Genomic DNA, 15,162 nt, shown 5'->3' on the forward strand with positions numbered 1-15,162 from the left:
GATCTGTTTCTGCTTTTTGTTTTTTTTTCACATTCCACATATAAGTGAAATCATACCATATTTATATTTCTGTATCTGACTTATTTCACTTAGAATAATACCCTCTAGATAAATCCATGTTGTTATATATGAAAAGATTTCATCCTTTTTATGGCTGAGCAATATTCTATTGTATAGACGGATGGATGGATACTATAGCTTTATCCATTTCTTTTTTTTTAAACTTTTCCTAATATTTATTTATTTTTGATAGAGATACAGAGTGCAAGTCGGGGAGGGACAGAGAGAGAAGGAGACACAGAATCTGAAGCAGGCTCCAGTCTCTAAGCTGTCAGCACAGAGCCTGACATGGGGCTCAAATCCACGAACGATGAGATCATGACCTGAGCCAAGATCAAATGCTTAACAGACTGAGCCACCCAGGTACCCCTATACATTTCTTTATTAACAAAAAGTTGGGTTAGGGGCACCTGAGTGGCTCAGTCAGTTAAGCGTCCGACTTCAGCTCAGGTCATGATCTCACAGCTCCTGAGTTTGAGCCCTGCATCAGGCTCGGTGCTGACAGCTTAGAGCCTGGAGCCTGCTTCAGATTCTGTGTCTCCGTCTCTCTCTTCCCCTCTCCCGCTCATGCTCTGTCTCTTTCTCTTTCTCTCTCAAATATAAATAAATATTTAAAAAATTAAAAAAAAAACAGTTGGGTTGCTTCCATATCTTGGCTATTGTAAATAACGCTGCAATAAACATAAGGGTGCATATATCTTTTTGAATTAGTGTTTTGATTTTCTTTGAGTAAATACCCAATAATGCAATCACCAGATCATAGGGTATTTCTGATTTTAATATTTGAGGAACCTCCGTACTTTTTTCCACAGTGGCTGCACCAATTCATAGTCCCACCAACAGTGCATGAAGGTTTCTTTTTTTCCACATCCTCGCCACCACTTATTATTTCTTGTCTTTTTGATTCTAGCCATTCTGACAGGTATAAAGTGATATCTCATTGTGGTTTTGATTTGCATTTCCCTGATGATTAGTGTTGTTGACCATCTTTCATGTGTCTGTTGGCCATTGTATGTCTTCTTTGGAAAAATGTCTATTTAGGTCCTCTGACAACTTTTTAATCAGATTATTAGTTTCTCTGGTGTTGAGTTGTATAAATTCTTTATATATTTTGGGTGTTAACCTCTTATCAGATATATCATTTATGAATACCTTCTCTCATTCAGTGCCTTTTTGATTATTGATGTGCCTATTGATTATTGATCAAAAGTGCCTTTTTTTTTGCCTTTTCTATAAATTTCTTTTTTTTTCAATATATGAAATTTATTGTCAAATTGGTTTCCATACAACACCCAGTGCTCATCCCAAAAGGTGCCCTCCTCAATACCCATCACCCACCCTCCCCTCCCTCCCGCCCCCCATCAACCCTCAGTTTGTTCTCAGTTTTTAACAGTCTCTTATGCTTTGGCTCTCTCCCACTCTAACCTCTTTTTTTTTTTCCCTTCCCCTCCCTCATGGGTTTCTGTTAAGTTTCTCAGGATCCACATAAGAGTGAAACCATATGGTATCTGTCTTTCTCTGTATGGCTTATTTCACTTAGCATCACACTCTCCAGGTCCATCCACGTTGCTACAAAAGGCCATATTTCATTCTTTCTCATTGCCACATAGTATTCCATTGTGTATATAAACCACAATTTCTTTATCCATTCATCAGTTGATGGACATTTAGGCTCTTTCCACAATTTGGCTATTGTTGAGAGTGCTGCTATAAACATTGGGGTACAAGTGCCCCTATGCATCAGTACTCCTGTATCCCTTGGATAAATTCCTAGCAGTGCTATTGCTGGGTCATAGGGTAGGTCTATTTTTAATTTTCTGAGGAACCTCCACACTGCTTTCCAGAGCGGCTGCACCAATTTGCATTCCCACCAACAGTGCAAGAGGGTTCCCGTTTCTCCACATCCTCTCCAGCATCTATAGTCTCCTGATTTGTTCATTTTGGCCACTCTGACTGGCGTGAGGTGATACCTGAGTGTGGTTTTGATTTGTATTTCCCTGATAAGGAGCGACGCTGAACATCTTTTCATGTGCCTGTTGGCCATCCAGATGTCTTCTTTAGAGAAGTGTCTATTCATGTTTTCTGCCCATTTCTTCACTGGGTTATTTGTTTTTCGGGTGTGGAGTTTGGTGAGCTCTTTATAGATTTTGGATACTAGCCCTTTGTCCGATATGTCATTTGCAAATATCTTTTCCCATTCTGTTGGTTGCCTTTTAGTTTTGTTGGTTGTTTCCTTTGCTGTGCAGAACCTTTTTATCTTCATAAGGTCCCAGTAATTCACTTTTGCTTTTAATTCCCTTGCCTTTGGGGATGTGTCGAGTAAGAGATTGCTAAGGCTGAGGTCAGAGAGGTCTTTTCCTGCTTTCTCCTCTAGGGTTTTGATGGTTTCTTGTCTGACATTCAGGTCCTTTATCTATTTTGAATTTATTTTTGTGAATGGTGTGAGAAAGTGGTCTAGTTTCAACCTTCTGCATGTTGCTGTCCAGTTCTCCCAGCACCATTTGTTGAAGAGGCTGTCTTTTTTCCATTGGATGTTCTTTCCTGCTTTGTCAAAGATGAGTTGGCCATACGTTTGTGGGTCTAGTTCTGGGGTTTCTATTCTATTCCATTGGTCTATGTGTCTGTTTTTGTGCCAATACCATGCTGTCTTGATGATGACAGCTTTGTAGTAGAGGCTAAAGTCTGGGATTGGGATGCCTCCTGCTTTGGTCTTCTTCTTCAAAATTCCTTTGGCTATTCGGGGCCTTATGTGGTTCCATATGAATTTTAGGATGGCTTGTTCTAGTTTTGAGAAGAATGCTGGTGCGATTTTGATTGGGATTGCATTGAATGTGTAGATAGCTTTGGGTAGTATTGACATTTTGACAATATTTATTCTTCCAATCCATGAGCAGGGAATGTCTTTCCATTTCTTTAAATCTTCTTCAATTTCCTTCATAAGCTTTCTATAGTTTTCAGCATACAGATCTTTTACATCTTTGGTTAGGTTTATTCCCAGGTATTTTATGCTTCTTGGTACAATTGTGAATGGGATCCGTTTCTTTATTTGTCTTTCTTTTTTTTTTTTTTTTTAATTTTTTTTTTTCAACGTTTATTTATTTTTGGGACAGAGAGAGACAGAGCATGAACGGGGGAGGGGCAGAGAGAGAGAGAGACACAGAATCGGAAACAGGCTCCAGGCTCCGAGCCATCAGCCCAGAGCCCGACACGGGGCTCGAACTCACGGACCGCGAGATCGTGACCTGGCTGAAGTCGGACGCTTAACCGACTGCGCCACCCAGGCGCCCCTTTATTTGTCTTTCTGTTGCTTCATTGTTAGTGTATAAGAATGCCACTGATTTCTGTACATTGATTTTGTATCCTGCAACTTTGCTGAATTCCTGTATCAGTTCTAGTAGACTTTTGGTGGAGTCTATCGGATTTTCCATGTATAATATCATGTCATCTGCAAAAAGCGAAAGCTTGACTTCATCTTTGCCAATTTTGATGCCTTTGATTTCCTTTTGTTGTCTGATTGCTGATGCTAGAACTTCCAACACTATGTTAAACAACAGCGGTGAGAGTGGGCATCCCTGTCGTGTTCCTGATCTCAGGGAAAAAGCTCTCAATTTTTCCCCGTTGAGGATGATGTTAGCTGTGGGCTTTTCATAAATGGCTTTTATGATCTTTAAGTATGTTCCTTCTATCCCGACTTTCTCAAGGGTTTTTATTAAGAAAGGGTGCTGGATTTTGTCAAAGGCCTTTTCTGCATCGATTGACAGGATCATATGGTTCTTCTCTTTTTTTTTATTAATGTGATGTATCACGTTGATTGATTTGCGAATGTTGAACCAGCCCTGCATCCCAGGAATGAATCCCACTTGATCATGGTGAATAATTCTTTTTATATGCCGTTGAATTTGATTTGCTAGTATCTTATTGAGAATTTTTGCATCTATATTCATCAGGGATATTGGCCTGTAGTTCTTTTTTTTTACTGGGTCTCTGTCTGGTTTAGGAATCAAAGTAATACTGGCTTCATAGAATGAGTCTGGAAGTTTTCCTTCCCTTTCTATTTCTTGGAATAGCTTGAGAAGGATAGGTATTATCTCTGCTTTAAACGTCTGGTAGAATTCCCCTGGGAAGCCATCTGGTCTGGACTCTTATTTGTTGGGAGATTTTTGATAACCGATTCAATTTCTTCACTGGTTATGGGTCTGTTCAAGCTTTCTATTTCCTCCTGATTGAGTTTTGGAAGAGTGTGGGTGTTTAGGAATTTGTCCATTTCTTCCAGGTTGTCCAATTTGTTGGCATATAATTTTTCATAGTATTCCCTGATAATTGTTTGTATCTCTGAGGGATTGGTTGTAATAATTCCATTTTCATTCATGATTTTATCTATTTGGGTCATCTCCCTTTTCTTTTTGAGAAGCCTGGCTAGAGGTTTGTCAATTTTGTTTATTTTTTGAAAAAAACAACTCTTGGTTTCGTTGATCTGCTCTACAGTTTTTTTAGATTCTATATTGTTTATTTCTGCTCTGATCTTTATTATTTCTCTTCTTCTGCTGGGTTTAGGCTGCCTTTGCTGCTCTGCTTCTAGTTCCTTTAGGTGTGCTGTTAGAGTTTGTATTTGGGATTTTTCTTGTTTCTTGAGATAGGCCTGGATTGCGATGTATTTTCCTCTCAGGACTGCCTTCGCTGCATCCCAAAGAGTCTGGATTGTTGTATTTTCATTTTTGTTTGTTTCCATGTATTTTTTAATTTCTTCTCTGATTGCCTGGTTGACCCACTCATTCTTTAGTAGGGTGTTCTTTAACCTTCATGCTTTTGGAGGTTTTCCAGACTTTTTCCTGTGGTTGATTTCAAGCTTCATAGCATTGTGGGCTGAAAGTATGCATGGTATAATTTCAATTCTTGTAAACTTATGAAGGGCTGTTTTGTGACCCAGTATATGATCTATCTTGGAGAATGTTCCATGTGAACTCGAGAAGAAAGTATATTCTGTTGCTTTGGGATGCAGAGTTCTAACTATATCTGTCAAGTCCATCTGATCCAGTGTATCATTCAGGGCCCTTGTTTCTTTATTGACCATGTGTCTAGATGATCTATCCATTTCTGTAAGTGGAGTGTTAAAGTCCCCTGCAATTACCACATTCTTATCAATAAGGTTGCTTATGTTTATGAATAATTGTTTTATATATTTGGGGGCTCCGGTATTCGGCGCATAGATATTTATAATTGTTAGCTCTTCCTGATGGATAGACCCTGTAACTATTATATAATGCCCTTCTTCATCTCTTGTTACCGACTTTAATTTAAAGTCTAGTTTGTCTGATATAAGTATGGCTACTCCAGCTTTCTTTTGGCTTCCAGTAGCATGAAAAATAGTTCTCCATCCCCTCACTCTCAATCTAAAGGTGTCCTCAGGTCTAAAATGAGTCTCTTGTAGACAGCAAATAGATGGGTCTTGTTTTTTTATCCATTCTGATACCCTATGTCTTTTGGTTGGCGCATTTAATCCATTTACATTCAGTGTTATTATAGAAAGATACGGGTTTAGAGTCATTGTGATGTCTGTATGTTTTATGCTTGTAGCGATGTCTCTGGCACTTTGTCTCACAGGATCCCCCTTAGGATCTCTTGTAGGGCTGGTTTAGTGGTGACAAATTTCTTCAGTTTTTGTTTGTTTGGGAAGACCTTTATCTCTCCTTCTATTCTAAATGACAGACTTGCTGGATAAAGGATTCTCGGCTGCATATTTTTTCTGTGTAGCACACTGAAAATCTCGTGCCAATCCTTTCTGGCCTGCCAAGTTTCTTTTCTTTTTTTTTTTTTTTTATATGAAATGTATTGTCAAATTGGTTTCCATACAACACCCAGTGCTCATCCCAAAAGGTGCCCTCCTCAATACCCATCACCCACTCTCCCCTCCCTCCCGCCCCCCATCAACCCTCAGTTTGTTCTCAGTTTTTAACAGTCTCTTATGCTTTGGCTCTCTCCCACTCTAACCTCTTTTTTTTTTTCCCTTCCCCTCCCTCATGGGTTTCTGTTAAGTTTCTCAGGATCCACATAAGAGTGAAACCATATGGTATCTGTCTTTCTCTGTATGGCTTATTTCACTTAGCATCACACTCTCCAGGTCCATCCACGTTGCTACAAAAGGCCATATTTCATTCTTTCTCATTGCCACATAGTATTCCATTGTGTATATAAACCACAATTTCTTTATCCATTCATCAGTTGATGGACATTTAGGCTCTTTCCACAATTTGGCTATTGTTGAGAGTGCTGCTATAAACATTGGGGTACAAGTGCCCCTATGCATCAGTACTCCTGTATCCCTTGGATAAATTCCTAGCAGTGCTATTGCTGGGTCATAGGGTAGGTCTATTTTTAATTTTCTGAGGAACCTCCACACTGCTTTCCAGAGCGGCTGCACCAATTTGCATTCCCACCAACAGTGCAAGAGGGTTCCCGTTTCTCCACATCCTCTCCAGCATCTATAGTCTCCTGATTTGTTCATTTTGGCCACTCTGACTGGCGTGAGGTGATACCTGAGTGTGGTTTTGATTTGTATTTCCCTGATAAGGAGCGACGCTGAACATCTTTTCATGTGCCTGTTGGCCATCCAGATGTCTTCTTTAGAGAAGTGTCTATTCATGTTTTCTGCCCATTTCTTCACTGGGTTATTTGTTTTTCGGGTGTGGAGTTTGGTGAGCTCTTTATAGATTTTGGATACTAGCCCTTTGTCCGATATGTCATTTGCAAATATCTTTTCCCATTCTGTTGGTTGCCTTTTAGTTTTGTTGGTTGTTTCCTTTGCTGTGCAGAACCTTTTTATCTTCATAAGGTCCCAGTAATTCACTTTTGCTTTTAATTCCCTTGCCTTTGGGGATGTGTCGAGTAAGAGATTGCTAAGGCTGAGGTCAGAGAGGTCTTTTCCTGCTTTCTCCTCTAGGGTTTTGATGGTTTCTTGTCTGACATTCAGGTCCTTTATCTATTTTGAATTTATTTTTGTGAATGGTGTGAGAAAGTGGTCTAGTTTCAACCTTCTGCATGTTGCTGTCCAGTTCTCCCAGCACCATTTGTTGAAGAGGCTGTCTTTTTTCCATTGGATGTTCTTTCCTGCTTTGTCAAAGATGAGTTGGCCATACGTTTGTGGGTCTAGTTCTGGGGTTTCTATTCTATTCCATTGGTCTATGTGTCTGTTTTTGTGCCAATACCATGCTGTCTTGATGATGACAGCTTTGTAGTAGAGGCTAAAGTCTGGGATTGGGATGCCTCCTGCTTTGGTCTTCTTCTTCAAAATTCCTTTGGCTATTCGGGGCCTTATGTGGTTCCATATGAATTTTAGGATGGCTTGTTCTAGTTTTGAGAAGAATGCTGGTGCGATTTTGATTGGGATTGCATTGAATGTGTAGATAGCTTTGGGTAGTATTGACATTTTGACAATATTTATTCTTCCAATCCATGAGCAGGGAATGTCTTTCCATTTCTTTAAATCTTCTTCAATTTCCTTCATAAGCTTTCTATAGTTTTCAGCATACAGATCTTTTACATCTTTGGTTAGGTTTATTCCCAGGTATTTTATGCTTCTTGGTACAATTGTGAATGGGATCCGTTTCTTTATTTGTCTTTCTTTTTTTTTTTTTTTTTAATTTTTTTTTTTCAACGTTTATTTATTTTTGGGACAGAGAGAGACAGAGCATGAACGGGGGAGGGGCAGAGAGAGAGAGAGACACAGAATCGGAAACAGGCTCCAGGCTCCGAGCCATCAGCCCAGAGCCCGACACGGGGCTCGAACTCACGGACCGCGAGATCGTGACCTGGCTGAAGTCGGACGCTTAACCGACTGCGCCACCCAGGCGCCCCTTTATTTGTCTTTCTGTTGCTTCATTGTTAGTGTATAAGAATGCCACTGATTTCTGTACATTGATTTTGTATCCTGCAACTTTGCTGAATTCCTGTATCAGTTCTAGTAGACTTTTGGTGGAGTCTATCGGATTTTCCATGTATAATATCATGTCATCTGCAAAAAGCGAAAGCTTGACTTCATCTTTGCCAATTTTGATGCCTTTGATTTCCTTTTGTTGTCTGATTGCTGATGCTAGAACTTCCAACACTATGTTAAACAACAGCGGTGAGAGTGGGCATCCCTGTCGTGTTCCTGATCTCAGGGAAAAAGCTCTCAATTTTTCCCCGTTGAGGATGATGTTAGCTGTGGGCTTTTCATAAATGGCTTTTATGATCTTTAAGTATGTTCCTTCTATCCCGACTTTCTCAAGGGTTTTTATTAAGAAAGGGTGCTGGATTTTGTCAAAGGCCTTTTCTGCATCGATTGACAGGATCATATGGTTCTTCTCTTTTTTTTTATTAATGTGATGTATCACGTTGATTGATTTGCGAATGTTGAACCAGCCCTGCATCCCAGGAATGAATCCCACTTGATCATGGTGAATAATTCTTTTTATATGCCGTTGAATTTGATTTGCTAGTATCTTATTGAGAATTTTTGCATCTATATTCATCAGGGATATTGGCCTGTAGTTCTTTTTTTTTACTGGGTCTCTGTCTGGTTTAGGAATCAAAGTAATACTGGCTTCATAGAATGAGTCTGGAAGTTTTCCTTCCCTTTCTATTTCTTGGAATAGCTTGAGAAGGATAGGTATTATCTCTGCTTTAAACGTCTGGTAGAATTCCCCTGGGAAGCCATCTGGTCTGGACTCTTATTTGTTGGGAGATTTTTGATAACCGATTCAATTTCTTCACTGGTTATGGGTCTGTTCAAGCTTTCTATTTCCTCCTGATTGAGTTTTGGAAGAGTGTGGGTGTTTAGGAATTTGTCCATTTCTTCCAGGTTGTCCAATTTGTTGGCATATAATTTTTCATAGTATTCCCTGATAATTGTTTGTATCTCTGAGGGATTGGTTGTAATAATTCCATTTTCATTCATGATTTTATCTATTTGGGTCATCTCCCTTTTCTTTTTGAGAAGCCTGGCTAGAGGTTTGTCAATTTTGTTTATTTTTTGAAAAAAACAACTCTTGGTTTCGTTGATCTGCTCTACAGTTTTTTTAGATTCTATATTGTTTATTTCTGCTCTGATCTTTATTATTTCTCTTCTTCTGCTGGGTTTAGGCTGCCTTTGCTGCTCTGCTTCTAGTTCCTTTAGGTGTGCTGTTAGAGTTTGTATTTGGGATTTTTCTTGTTTCTTGAGATAGGCCTGGATTGCGATGTATTTTCCTCTCAGGACTGCCTTCGCTGCATCCCAAAGAGTCTGGATTGTTGTATTTTCATTTTTGTTTGTTTCCATGTATTTTTTAATTTCTTCTCTGATTGCCTGGTTGACCCACTCATTCTTTAGTAGGGTGTTCTTTAACCTTCATGCTTTTGGAGGTTTTCCAGACTTTTTCCTGTGGTTGATTTCAAGCTTCATAGCATTGTGGGCTGAAAGTATGCATGGTATAATTTCAATTCTTGTAAACTTATGAAGGGCTGTTTTGTGACCCAGTATATGATCTATCTTGGAGAATGTTCCATGTGAACTCGAGAAGAAAGTATATTCTGTTGCTTTGGGATGCAGAGTTCTAACTATATCTGTCAAGTCCATCTGATCCAGTGTATCATTCAGGGCCCTTGTTTCTTTATTGACCATGTGTCTAGATGATCTATCCATTTCTGTAAGTGGAGTGTTAAAGTCCCCTGCAATTACCACATTCTTATCAATAAGGTTGCTTATGTTTATGAATAATTGTTTTATATATTTGGGGGCTCCGGTATTCGGCGCATAGATATTTATAATTGTTAGCTCTTCCTGATGGATAGACCCTGTAACTATTATATAATGCCCTTCTTCATCTCTTGTTACCGACTTTAATTTAAAGTCTAGTTTGTCTGATATAAGTATGGCTACTCCAGCTTTCTTTTGGCTTCCAGTAGCATGAAAAATAGTTCTCCATCCCCTCACTCTCAATCTAAAGGTGTCCTCAGGTCTAAAATGAGTCTCTTGTAGACAGCAAATAGATGGGTCTTGTTTTTTTATCCATTCTGATACCCTATGTCTTTTGGTTGGCGCATTTAATCCATTTACATTCAGTGTTATTATAGAAAGATACGGGTTTAGAGTCATTGTGATGTCTGTATGTTTTATGCTTGTAGCGATGTCTCTGGCACTTTGTCTCACAGGATCCCCCTTAGGATCTCTTGTAGGGCTGGTTTAGTGGTGACAAATTTCTTCAGTTTTTGTTTGTTTGGGAAGACCTTTATCTCTCCTTCTATTCTAAATGACAGACTTGCTGGATAAAGGATTCTCGGCTGCATATTTTTTCTGTGTAGCACACTGAAAATCTCGTGCCAATCCTTTCTGGCCTGCCAAGTTTCTTTTCTTTTTTTTTTTTTTTTATATGAAATGTATTGTCAAATTGGTTTCCATACAACACCCAGTGCTCATCCCAAAAGGTGCCCTCCTCAATACCCATCACCCACTCTCCCCTCCCTCCCGCCCCCCATCAACCCTCAGTTTGTTCTCAGTTTTTAACAGTCTCTTATGCTTTGGCTCTCTCCCACTCTAACCTCTTTTTTTTTTTCCCTTCCCCTCCCTCATGGGTTTCTGTTAAGTTTCTCAGGATCCACATAAGAGTGAAACCATATGGTATCTGTCTTTCTCTGTATGGCTTATTTCACTTAGCATCACACTCTCCAGGTCCATCCACGTTGCTACAAAAGGCCATATTTCATTCTTTCTCATTGCCACATAGTATTCCATTGTGTATATAAACCACAATTTCTTTATCCATTCATCAGTTGATGGACATTTAGGCTCTTTCCACAATTTGGCTATTGTTGAGAGTGCTGCTATAAACATTGGGGTACAAGTGCCCCTATGCATCAGTACTCCTGTATCCCTTGGATAAATTCCTAGCAGTGCTATTGCTGGGTCATAGGGTAGGTCTATTTTTAATTTTCTGAGGAACCTCCACACTGCTTTCCAGAGCGGCTGCACCAATTTGCATTCCCACCAACAGTGCAAGAGGGTTCCCGTTTCTCCACATCCTCTCCAGCATCTATAGTCTCCTGATTTGTTCATTTTGGCCACTCTGACTGGCGTGAGGTGATACCTGAGTGTGGTTTTGATTTGTATTTCCCTGATAAGGAGCGACGCTGAACATCTTTTCATGTGCCTGTTGGCCATCCAGATGTCTTCTTTAGAGAAGTGTCTATTCATGTTTTCTGCCCATTTCTTCACTGGGTTATTTGTTTTTCGGGTGTGGAGTTTGGTGAGCTCTTTATAGATTTTGGATACTAGCCCTTTGTCCGATATGTCATTTGCAAATATCTTTTCCCATTCTGTTGGTTGCCTTTTAGTTTTGTTGGTTGTTTCCTTTGCTGTGCAGAACCTTTTTATCTTCATAAGGTCCCAGTAATTCACTTTTGCTTTTAATTCCCTTGCCTTTGGGGATGTGTCGAGTAAGAGATTGCTAAGGCTGAGGTCAGAGAGGTCTTTTCCTGCTTTCTCCTCTAGGGTTTTGATGGTTTCTTGTCTGACATTCAGGTCCTTTATCTATTTTGAATTTATTTTTGTGAATGGTGTGAGAAAGTGGTCTAGTTTCAACCTTCTGCATGTTGCTGTCCAGTTCTCCCAGCACCATTTGTTGAAGAGGCTGTCTTTTTTCCATTGGATGTTCTTTCCTGCTTTGTCAAAGATGAGTTGGCCATACGTTTGTGGGTCTAGTTCTGGGGTTTCTATTCTATTCCATTGGTCTATGTGTCTGTTTTTGTGCCAATACCATGCTGTCTTGATGATGACAGCTTTGTAGTAGAGGCTAAAGTCTGGGATTGGGATGCCTCCTGCTTTGGTCTTCTTCTTCAAAATTCCTTTGGCTATTCGGGGCCTTATGTGGTTCCATATGAATTTTAGGATGGCTTGTTCTAGTTTTGAGAAGAATGCTGGTGCGATTTTGATTGGGATTGCATTGAATGTGTAGATAGCTTTGGGTAGTATTGACATTTTGACAATATTTATTCTTCCAATCCATGAGCAGGGAATGTCTTTCCATTTCTTTAAATCTTCTTCAATTTCCTTCATAAGCTTTCTATAGTTTTCAGCATACAGATCTTTTACATCTTTGGTTAGGTTTATTCCCAGGTATTTTATGCTTCTTGGTACAATTGTGAATGGGATCCGTTTCTTTATTTGTCTTTCTTTTTTTTTTTTTTTTTAATTTTTTTTTTTCAACGTTTATTTATTTTTGGGACAGAGAGAGACAGAGCATGAACGGGGGAGGGGCAGAGAGAGAGAGAGACACAGAATCGGAAACAGGCTCCAGGCTCCGAGCCATCAGCCCAGAGCCCGACACGGGGCTCGAACTCACGGACCGCGAGATCGTGACCTGGCTGAAGTCGGACGCTTAACCGACTGCGCCACCCAGGCGCCCCTTTATTTGTCTTTCTGTTGCTTCATTGTTAGTGTATAAGAATGCCACTGATTTCTGTACATTGATTTTGTATCCTGCAACTTTGCTGAATTCCTGTATCAGTTCTAGTAGACTTTTGGTGGAGTCTATCGGATTTTCCATGTATAATATCATGTCATCTGCAAAAAGCGAAAGCTTGACTTCATCTTTGCCAATTTTGATGCCTTTGATTTCCTTTTGTTGTCTGATTGCTGATGCTAGAACTTCCAACACTATGTTAAACAACAGCGGTGAGAGTGGGCATCCCTGTCGTGTTCCTGATCTCAGGGAAAAAGCTCTCAATTTTTCCCCGTTGAGGATGATGTTAGCTGTGGGCTTTTCATAAATGGCTTTTATGATCTTTAAGTATGTTCCTTCTATCCCGACTTTCTCAAGGGTTTTTATTAAGAAAGGGTGCTGGATTTTGTCAAAGGCCTTTTCTGCATCGATTGACAGGATCATATGGTTCTTCTCTTTTTTTTTATTAATGTGATGTATCACGTTGATTGATTTGCGAATGTTGAACCAGCCCTGCATCCCAGGAATGAATCCCACTTGATCATGGTGAATAATTCTTTTTATATGCCGTTGAATTTGATTTGCTAGTATCTTATTGAGAATTTTTGCATCTATATTCATCAGGGATATTGGCCTGTAGTTCTTTTTTTTTACTGGGTCTCTGTCTGGTTTAGGAATCAAAGTAATACTGGCTTCATAGAATGAGTCTGGAAGTTTTCCTTCCCTTTCTATTTCTTGGAATAGCTTGAGAAGGATAGGTATTATCTCTGCTTTAAACGTCTGGTAGAATTCCCCTGGGAAGCCATCTGGTCTGGACTCTTATTTGTTGGGAGATTTTTGATAACCGATTCAATTTCTTCACTGGTTATGGGTCTGTTCAAGCTTTCTATTTCCTCCTGATTGAGTTTTGGAAGAGTGTGGGTGTTTAGGAATTTGTCCATTTCTTCCAGGTTGTCCAATTTGTTGGCATATAATTTTTCATAGTATTCCCTGATAATTGTTTGTATCTCTGAGGGATTGGTTGTAATAATTCCATTTTCATTCATGATTTTATCTATTTGGGTCATCTCCCTTTTCTTTTTGAGAAGCCTGGCTAGAGGTTTGTCAATTTTGTTTATTTTTTGAAAAAAACAACTCTTGGTTTCGTTGATCTGCTCTACAGTTTTTTTAGATTCTATATTGTTTATTTCTGCTCTGATCTTTATTATTTCTCTTCTTCTGCTGGGTTTAGGCTGCCTTTGCTGCTCTGCTTCTAGTTCCTTTAGGTGTGCTGTTAGAGTTTGTATTTGGGATTTTTCTTGTTTCTTGAGATAGGCCTGGATTGCGATGTATTTTCCTCTCAGGACTGCCTTCGCTGCATCCCAAAGAGTCTGGATTGTTGTATTTTCATTTTTGTTTGTTTCCATGTATTTTTTAATTTCTTCTCTGATTGCCTGGTTGACCCACTCATTCTTTAGTAGGGTGTTCTTTAACCTTCATGCTTTTGGAGGTTTTCCAGACTTTTTCCTGTGGTTGATTTCAAGCTTCATAGCATTGTGGGCTGAAAGTATGCATGGTATAATTTCAATTCTTGTAAACTTATGAAGGGCTGTTTTGTGACCCAGTATATGATCTATCTTGGAGAATGTTCCATGTGAACTCGAGAAGAAAGTATATTCTGTTGCTTTGGGATGCAGAGTTCTAACTATATCTGTCAAGTCCATCTGATCCAGTGTATCATTCAGGGCCCTTGTTTCTTTATTGACCATGTGTCTAGATGATCTATCCATTTCTGTAAGTGGAGTGTTAAAGTCCCCTGCAATTACCACATTCTTATCAATAAGGTTGCTTATGTTTATGAATAATTGTTTTATATATTTGGGGGCTCCGGTATTCGGCGCATAGATATTTATAATTGTTAGCTCTTCCTGATGGATAGACCCTGTAACTATTATATAATGCCCTTCTTCATCTCTTGTTACCGACTTTAATTTAAAGTCTAGTTTGTCTGATATAAGTATGGCTACTCCAGCTTTCTTTTGGCTTCCAGTAGCATGAAAAATAGTTCTCCATCCCCTCACTCTCAATCTAAAGGTGTCCTCAGGTCTAAAATGAGTCTCTTGTAGACAGCAAATAGATGGGTCTTGTTTTTTTATCCATTCTGATACCCTATGTCTTTTGGTTGGCGCATTTAATCCATTTACATTCAGTGTTATTATAGAAAGATACGGGTTTAGAGTCATTGTGATGTCTGTATGTTTTATGCTTGTAGCGATGTCTCTGGCACTTTGTCTCACAGGATCCCCCTTAGGATCTCTTGTAGGGCTGGTTTAGTGGTGACAAATTTCTTCAGTTTTTGTTTGTTTGGGAAGACCTTTATCTCTCCTTCTATTCTAAATGACAGACTTGCTGGATAAAGGATTCTCGGCTGCATATTTTTTCTGTGTAGCACACTGAAAATCTCGTGCCAATCCTTTCTGGCCTGCCAAGTTTCTTTTCTTTTTTTTTTTTTTTATATGAAATGTATTGTCAAATTGGTTTCCATACAACACCCAGTGCTCATCCCAAAAGGTGCCCTCCTCAATACCCATCACCCACTCTCCCCTCCCTCCCGCCCCCCATCAACCCTCAGTTTGTTCTCAGTTTTTAACAGTCTCTTATGCTTTGGCTCTCT

Source organism: Leopardus geoffroyi, chromosome C2, assembly GCF_018350155.1.
Source record: "Leopardus geoffroyi isolate Oge1 chromosome C2, O.geoffroyi_Oge1_pat1.0, whole genome shotgun sequence".
Classification (NCBI taxonomy): domain Eukaryota; kingdom Metazoa; phylum Chordata; class Mammalia; order Carnivora; family Felidae; genus Leopardus; species Leopardus geoffroyi.